Source organism: Callorhinchus milii, unplaced genomic scaffold, assembly GCF_018977255.1.
Source record: "Callorhinchus milii isolate IMCB2004 unplaced genomic scaffold, IMCB_Cmil_1.0 Scaffold38, whole genome shotgun sequence".
Classification (NCBI taxonomy): domain Eukaryota; kingdom Metazoa; phylum Chordata; class Chondrichthyes; order Chimaeriformes; family Callorhinchidae; genus Callorhinchus; species Callorhinchus milii.
This window is the reverse complement of record NW_024704779.1, coordinates 198287-207795: the sequence shown is the minus strand read 5'-3', so window position 1 is coordinate 207795 and position 9509 is coordinate 198287. Positions and strand designations below refer to the sequence as shown.

Genomic DNA, 9509 nt, shown 5'->3' with positions numbered 1-9509 from the left:
TTCAAAAAAATTAAAATCTCAGCAGTGACTCCACGACTGCTTGTGAGACACTGCTGTGTGCAAGTTTGCTGACGCGTTTCAACCACAATATATATAATCAATTCAATGTACAGTATATTCCGCGAAGCTTTATTCATTATTATGTGTTCTTCCCACGATTCTGTCCTCGATCCTTTAATATTTAACATTTACATGCTCCGGCTCAGGGAAACCATTGACAAGAATGCCGACAATATCCAATTCTATACATCTGCCTCCCCCTTCGCCTGCAGAGCATCTGTCAGACATCGTGTGATGGATGAGACCCTGTTTCCTGCAATTGAAAGTTGACAAAACAATGACCCTCCTGGTTTTCACTCCCTCAACGTGTGCGCTGACAACATCAACATTGCACTCTACACCTCATTAAGCATATGCCGAATTGTTGTTTCTTATTTAAGCCAAACTGTTACTTTAGCCACAATAAATTAATTTTTTGTGGCTCCATTCATGGAAGACCAATTTTCTGGTAAGTCAATGGATTGCAAACAAGCTGGTGCGGTACACAAGGATGGCGGAGTGTAAGGAGGGTGGAGGTAGGAGACAGAGCTAAGGCACGGTCAAAGAGCGCTTTGAGATGGTCCCCTATGGAGATAAGTGAGTGGTTGTGGCGAGGAACTGTGCTATGGAATTCCAAAATATATGGGCAGAAGGCCTGACCGCCGAGGCTGTCACACGGAGGGAGGGGGAAGTGGAGCTGACCAGCGACCGCCAAGTAGAATGTTTAGACAGATTGGTGTTGGGTAAGAAGGTTACAGATTTACGAAGATGCAGGACCGCGGGGATCTTTGACAGTGACGATAATGATTTGGGCGTGATCTACTGTGGTAAAGGATTCACAGAACGTGGTGTAGGAGAGGAATATGACCTGCAGAGCTCCAAATGATCGGCTTGTTACAGGGGAAAGAGATAGGAGGATCGTCATGGGGGATCTTTGTGTAAGCAACCCGAGATGTACTCAGTGCGTGGATGAGGGTCTCAGCAACCTGAGGGAAGAGGCTGTGGCAGAGAGTCTTGTTTCAGAGATGGGAAAAAACAGAATGGTCAAGTGGCCTGAGTTGAAACTCATTGGAAGTTTGTGTACCGTTGCGGAACATAATTCTAAATTGCAATGCGCGGAAACAACAAAAATTGTCCTGAACGTCGGCAGGATGTCCCTGGGTGCTGGGCATTCCGGGATTTGGACCCAAGCAGGGGTTTGGGACTATGGGAGGGCTGGAAGGCAGGGTGGGTAGTGGCAGGAGGGGAACCAAAGGCGTGGTCCAAGAGGAGTGTCTTGAGGCGCACATGGAAGGAGGCAAAGAAGGGTACGTGGTTAAGGAACTGTGGCATGGAGTTTCAAATGAGGCTGAGTGCCCGACCGCTGACTCAGACTGGGGCGGGCATGGAACAGGGAGTAGGCTGGAGCCTGTTGACTGGAGGGAGCGAGAAAGAACCTACACATGGCATCTGCACTGCTATCTTTATCACCACTGCCCTTCTTAAATTCTTATATTTAGCCGATATTCTGTCAGAGGAAATTTTATGAATCTATTAGTTTTTTTCCCCACAGAGTGCATATCGCTCGTTCGGGAAGCTCAGACGTGAAGCTTTTCCATTGAACTCAAACAATGATTTAGAAAGTGAGCTAATTTGATACCTTTCAAATATGGATTTGAAGGTACCAGCGTCTTACACTGCGCAGAGAGCGTCACAAAAAATCGAATCGAAAGAAATACAAAAAGCTAAAGAATAGTGAAGGCAATTTGATAGTTGTTTAATAACTGCATATAATTTGATTCCTATTTTTAAAACTCCATAATTATCGAATAATAGAATCTGGCTCGAAAGCATCATCATCATTTATATTTATTGTTGATGATTATCTATCTAATTTCACTGAATCATGTGTACTTACATCTTATCTCAATGTAATTAAAGGGAATCTTAAGGTGCGTTTCTGATACATCTATTTTTATCATCTTACCAAAAAGTCGGAGCAAGTCAAGACCTGCCAAATTGTTTACGCATCATAAAATAATAGTCAACATTTGTTTTCATACCTTTTGGTCTGATTGAAACATCATAAAGCCCTTCAAAGTAACAAATTAACTCAGGTAAAGTAAATATACGGCAAGTCAACTCATTATCCAAAGTATCAAAAGCGACGAGGGTGCGTTTCCAACCCACGCGTGCAGAGCGCAATGGATAAGCAGCCCATCGCCTTAACCACTCGGCCACCTCATCCTTTATAAAGTATTACAAAGACTTGAACCAGAAATCTGCTTTTGAAATGTTGCTGATTGATTACAAAAGTGACGATTTGTTGGCTAAAGAACTGGAATTAGAGGAGTGTTACTGAATAAAAACAGAATTTATCAGCTGAAGAGAATTCATGTCGGAGACAACGATTAAAACTTGAATTGATATTTGTTATCGGAACAACCAAAATTGGAATTATATTTTTGAGAAAGCTGCAAAAGTAACAATGACAATCCAACAGTTTGTATCTACCTCTCACTTAAGATTGTAATTTATCATTTCAGACGTGGCATCCACATTTATTTTAGTACAAATGATTCGACATTGTGTTTGAAATATCACATGATTTCTAATATAATAGTTTCTATTCAGAGGGCATGTTTCATGGTTCAGAATAATTTGCTTTCTAAGCATTCAATCTTAAAGTTACCGCTTCAACATCAGAAGAGATTCTTTTGAGCGCTTTTCATGTCGTTGAGAATAGTATCACATGAAAGTACCTTGAAGTAACTCGGCACTGTAAAATAAGTAAAAATATATAGAGATGAAAAATATTATCTGATCGACCTGTTAAGAAACAATCAACTTCTGGACAAAAGATCCCTCTCGCTGTGTTGAAGAGGCTGCGCTTCACCGAATGCTCAGGAGCGAGATCTCACTGCTAATCTACACAGGATCTTAGACCTGCTCCCGTCCCGTCCCCTGCCGGTTATCCCTGGTGAGCCGGGATTGCACTGGGACTACCACTGTGATGGCGAGCTCAGAGTAGGCGACTAATCAGTACAGTCCATTACATCCAGAACTCCTCGCCTCAAGGAATCCCAAAGCCTTAGCCTCTGAGTCGCTGGAAAATAGGCGGGCATCAACTCCATTATATATTTGAAGCAAAAGTCTACATTTGAAACTTTGAAGCTGATTGTTTACAAAAGTGATATTTTGTTGGCTAAAAAAGTGAAAGGAGTGTAGTATTGCTGAATATTTGAAGAGAACTAATAGTTTCTGGAATTTTTCAATCGATGGTAGGCTTTCTCTCTGACCTACTATCCCCGTACCTACCTGCTCGTACCCTCCGTTCCTCTGGCTCCTGTCTGCTCCACATCCCCCGCCCCAATCGCCCTACCATCGGTGGTCGGGCCTTCAGCCTCTCAGCCCCGAGGCTCTTGAACTCTATCCCCCGGTGCCTTTGCCTTGCCTCCTCCCTCTCCTCCTTCAAGGCCGGTCTCAAGACCTTTCTCTTTGACCGAGCCTTCAGCTCTCCTCTCGACTCTCTAACCCCTCCTCGCTCCCTCCCTTCCCTCCTCTCACCCTGACCATTTCCCCCCTCCTCGCTCCCTCCCTCCCCTCACCCTGACCATTTCCCCACCGCTCGGGTCCTGACCCAACTGTACGGCGCCTTGGGACATCCTCCCGATCTGAAAGGCGCTCTATAAGTGGAATCGTGTTGTTGTTGTTGTTTCTAGCTTGAACTAATAGTATACGCTTAAGCTTGGTCTTAATCACTATGTGATTAGCATTGATATAAATGTTTAATTGCAATCTGTCACATAAGAATATAAGACATAGTAGCAGGAGTAGTTCATTCGGCCCCTCTAGCGTGCCCCGCCATTCAATAGGACCATGGCTAACCTATTCTAACTCCACCTACCGGTCATATGCCCATATCCCTTAATCCTTTTATCCACAAGAAATCCATTATCCCAGTTTTAAATATGTACAAGGACTGAGTCGCTGTGGCCATTTGGGGTGGAGAATTCTATAATTTCACTACTCTCTGAGTGAAAATGTTTTTCCTCAACACACTGCAAAAGGGCTTGCACCTAATTTTAAGACTATGGACACTGGTTAGACCTTATCCAACCAGAGAAATAAGTCTCCCACTATCTACTCTGTCGTGCCCCTTAATAATCTTGCAGGTTTCCATAAGATCACCTCTCATTCTTCTATATTCTAGAGAATATAGGAGTAAATGGCTCAACGTATCCTCATAACTCGTCGCCCTCATCCCTGGTACCAACCCAGTGAACCTATGATGTACCCCTTCCAAGGTGAGTACATTGTTTCTTAAATAAGGAGACCAAAACTGCACACAATACTCTAGGTGTTGTCTCAACAGGGCCCTCTCAGTTGCAGCAATACTTCCCTGCTCTTATATTCTAACCCTTCTGTAACGAATGCCAATATATTGTTAGTCTTCCAATTTGCTTGCTGCAACTGCAAATCAACATTTTGTGGTGGTGCACAAGTACACCCAAGTCCATCTGAATGCTAACGTCATCTAGTTTCTCCCCTTCTAAAAAATAATCAGCTCTCCTCTTTTTGCCACCGAGGTGGACGACCTCACACTTCCCTACGTTATACTTCATCTGTCACCTATTTGCCCATTCACCTAGCGTATCTATATCTCGTTGCATTTTTTTTATGTCATCCTCGTTGTTTACTCTCCCTCCTACTTTGATGTCATCCTCAAATTTGGATACGTTAAGTTTGATGTTGTCATCCAGATCGTTGATATAGATTGTAAATAATTCAAGCACTGATCCTTGTGGCATTCCACTGGTCACATCCCGCCAATCTGAGAAGCATTTGTTTATCCCTACTCTTGGTGTTGTTCCCGTTCATCATTCTTCAATCCACGATAATATATTACACTTAATTCCATAGGCCCTAAATTTGTGGATCAAACTTTTATGCGGCTCCTTATCGAATGCCTTTTGGAAATCTAAAAACGCTGCATCCAATGATGCCCCCTATCTCATCTAATTGATATGTCCTCAAACATATTTAAAAGATTTGTTAAGCATCACTTCCCTTTTGTAAAGCCATTTTGACTCTGTCTCATCATATTGTGATCTTCTAAGTGTCCCACTACGACATCATTAATTAAGGATTCGAAGTTTTCCTACCACCGATGTCAGACTAACTTTGTAGGCGAGGACCAAGATTTTGAACTGGATCCTCTGAAGGAAAAGGGAGCCAATATAATCGGGCGAGAATGGGGGAGATGGGATCACGGCGTTTGGTGCGGGAGAGGACACGGGAAATCCAGACGTGGGAAGGCCGACAATTAGTGTATATATAAATGCAAGTTGTTTTGATGATGGCCTCAGAGGATTCGAATGGTGTTCGATTCTCCGACGGGAAGGTGTTGTAACAAAGTAAACTGGACTGTCTCTGAAGAGGGCAAAATCTTTCAATATATCGGCAGTGTGATTCGAACCCACGTCTCCATCATCACACATGGTTTCAATATTGCGGCCAAAATCTGCACTGATTTCTTCTCATCCCGTTTTTTCCTACAGCTGTTGGTAGCCCAATGGCAGCATGTTGGTATCCCATCAACTGCTACGTTTGTGTGGTGTCCATCAAATTCTTGAGTCATGAGTCGCAGCCTCCATTGGAGCCGTGGGTTCGAGTCCCATTTCCGATAGATTGAAAATTTCTAGCCCTCTGCAGAGACAGTCCAATTTAACTCTGAGAAACAAACGGCAATGCTCATTTCAACTGCTGAGGAGAACAACCTCTTCCTATTTCATATAGTTTCAGTGCAGCAACTGACGCCGCGCCCCCCACACCCTCCGCCCACTCCCAGCCGAAAGCAAAATGCATTTGTTGCTACCGCAAAGAAACACTGGCAGCAGATGAATCATATGGTTATTTGCCACTGTTCGACCACGTGAAAAGTATTGGACAAATTTTAAGGGGCCCTCGTCACATTTGTCAGTGCGTTTGTATCAAACGAATACAAGAGCTTTATTTTTAATAAAATAAAAATTAAAAACGGTTTATTTTTCAGTCTGATTATAATGGTTTGAATGTGGATTTCAGACAATAAGTTGTGTTGACTATGATTTCGGCAATCTTGGTTTTTCCGCGTTTGCAAAGTTTGTACTATCTGTCGATTGATTGTGGCTGATTTACGCTACAAAGCAAAGGGGATAGGGATAGAAAAAAAAGTCTGCATTCAATTATCGCATAAAAGTTATAATTCATTATGCAATATACAGCTGTATACACACAGACAGTGGATGTGTTAATATAATTGATACAAGGAGGTCACTGTTCCTTCACCTGATTATATTCTCTCACAGATTGTCTAACTATTTACCAAAATGCACCCATTCCTGCCTCCAGTCCTGAAATATTACCGCTGCTTTCTCTTCTTTCAATGGCTTCCCGGCTCCTCTCACTCCTGACCCTTCCCACAGAATCTCCCTGTTCCATCCTGAGAATCCTTCGTCGGGCTCGTGGTGGTACATGTAATCAGAGCTCTAACAGCAGCCACTCTGATAGCCTCATCCCCAGTTCCACCACAAGGGTAACGGAACATCCACTTCCCTCTCCTGCAAACTCCACTTCTGCACGTCCCTTCCACATCGTCCTGCAAACTGTCCGCTCTGCAAAAGAGCCCTCACCATCATGGAGAAAGACATGTTAGTGGGTTGTCCATACGCCGCCATTTGTCTAATTCCGTGTTCCTATCTCGGTTTACAGTGATCTGGTTAGAAGGCGCCTTGAATGCTGCATATAGTTCTGGTCACCGGTAAATAATTTGGCTGCCAAGCCCTATAGATGGTGGAGCGGACAGCAAACAATTTGATTCCCAATGTTTACGGAATGAGCAGTAAGCAATTATTAGAAAAGCAAATGCTGTTCTCTATTGAGAGGAAACAACAGCTCAGAGTGGGTTTTATAGAGTTGTATCAAAAATTAAATCGAATTTAAAAAGTAAAATCAGATTATTATTTTAGGAGGTTGCAAGAGAGTAGGGCAAGACAACGTGTATTTAGAGCTCTAAACCTCAATTTTAGGACAGATTCCTGGAAGATTTCACGATGCAGAGGGCAGTCAAAGACTTGAACGGATTGTCAGGAAAGGTGGCAGAGACCAGGATACGAAATGAAGTATTTTTTAAAAAATAACTGTTTCATGCAATGACAAGTGACTATGACCTCCGGGTTACGAATGGATGACACCGATTGCCACAAAGCTCTCGTTCATCCAAACTAACCTTGTGATCTTTTTTATCCTATGTTGATACTCGGAACGACGGACTTCAGTTATGAGTAGGAGCAGGAGAAGCTGATATTATTCTACACAGAGCAGTAAATGTTCAGAAGAGAATAATTACAAGTCTTTAAAAAATATGAAGGGGTTCGATATGGCGAACAAGGAAAATTGCTTCAACTGGAAGGCGGGTCGGTAACCCGAGGATAACGATATAAAAAGAGTTGCTAAAAAAAACAGAGGGTATGTGCGGAAACATTTTTTCAGTTGTTCGGATCTGGAATGGATTGACTGAAAGGGTGTTAGAGGCCGATTGGATGGCAAATTTTAAAAGGGAAACAGGTATTTATTTGGGGAAAGCAAGTTGGCAACGCTACGGGGATGTGAGATTGAGTTGGAAGCTCTTCTAAAACAGTCAAACTTCTGTGCCCTATAATTATACAGTTCTGTGACTCACTCTTCTGCGTATTTCTACATTGGAATAACAATTTGTGATTTCTAAACCACTGTGTCTTCAAATGAATAGTATCACATCGATTTTGAGCCACAGGTTCCATGGTGTAAAGGTGAGCACTCTGGACTCTGAATCCAGCGATCCGAGTTCAAATCTCGGTGGGACCTGACATTTTGCTTAACGGCCTGAAACAGAACATAACAAGACGATAAGTAACCATTTGTTTCAGATTTTATCTGAGCTTCGAGCAGCAATGTTGTCTGACCCGGGTTAAAGCGGTACATGTTATTTTTTGAGTAGCAGAACTGTGAGCGCCTTTGGATTATGCAGCAGTCGCCAAAAGAAAGCAGCAAACTTACTGTTGGAATATCAAGGTGGTCATCAGATACTAATATCTCACAGTGATTTATATTTACTCCGAAAGATACAGAAAGAAGATATCGCCAGAAAACACATGGAAGCGGCGTGGCTTAGACTGGGATCACGAGTCCAGAGTGCTCACCTTTACACCATGGAACCTGTGGCTCAAAATCGATGTGATACTATTCATTTGAAGACACAGTGGTTTAGAAATCGCTTAATTCGGAATAGTTGCCCAATCCGTAATCTTAAGAAATCAAATTATTTCAGCCTGAATCCTGTTATGAAAACCTTTGCGGAATTTCAAGCGGAGGTTATCATCTTACTGGCAGCGGATTGCAGCTCAAAATCATTAGTCAGTTACAGAAGTTGCGACTTCAAAAAAGGCAGAATTTATGTTTATCAATAACAACGCCGGGTAAGTATAATTCACGGTAAATACACAACTTTCGGCACTTGTAAATCTTATCGATCCCTGAGAAGAGAAACCTTTCGGTATACAACCAAAGCACAGAAAGAATGATTTATTTCATTTCTGCTATAAACTTTTACACGAAGGACGTCCGGAAGCGCTTTACAGAATATGCTGTAAAATGAAATGACTGTTTTAGTGAATGATCGGGGATGGTAATTGGCGAAGAGCCATATCCCACCAACAACACTGATGTCCATTTCAATAACCAGCCGTGGCCTCGCTTTAACTCCTCGTTTTGTGTCTCAGCCAATCCTGGAAACATGTAGCATTGGGGGAATGTCAGCTTCCGCCCCATCAACAGGAGATTAGGAACACAACTTTAAGACTATCTCTTTGCCGAAGACTAATTTCCAAATTGCCGAGGAAGTGTTTTCCAAAGTTCAGTAGAAGAGGCACTGCTGGGATTTGAACCCACTGAGCTGAGGCTCACACTCAGACACACATACACTGAGCTGAGGCTCACAATCAGACACACATACACTGAGCTGAGGCTCACACTCAGACACCCACACACGGAGCTGAGGCTCACACACACACACTGAGCTGAGGCTCACACACACACACTGAGCTGAGGCTCACACGCACACACACACACACACAGACACACACACACACACACACAGACAGACACACACCACATACACACACACAGACAGAGAGACACACACCACACATATACAGACAGACATACAGACAGAAACACACACACACACACCAAACACACACAGACAGACACACACACTCACACAGACAGAGAGACTCTCACACACACACAGAGACAGACAGGCAGACACACAAACCACACACAGACAGACAGACACACAGACAGACAGACAGACAGACCCAGACAGATAGATAGACACCACACACACAGACACAGACACAGACAGAGATACACACGGACACACAGACAGACAGACAACAGACAGTCAGATA

The 9509-nt window shown here is 43.1% G+C and overlaps 1 non-coding gene across 1 annotated transcript; it reads left to right on the top strand.

Moving 5' to 3' along the window:
- Positions 1-7833: 7833 nt before the first annotated feature.
- trnaq-cug lies at positions 7834-7905 on the top strand. Its single transcript has one exon. It is a non-coding gene; the product is annotated as a tRNA-Gln (tRNA).
- The last annotated feature ends 1604 nt before the right edge of the window (positions 7906-9509 follow it).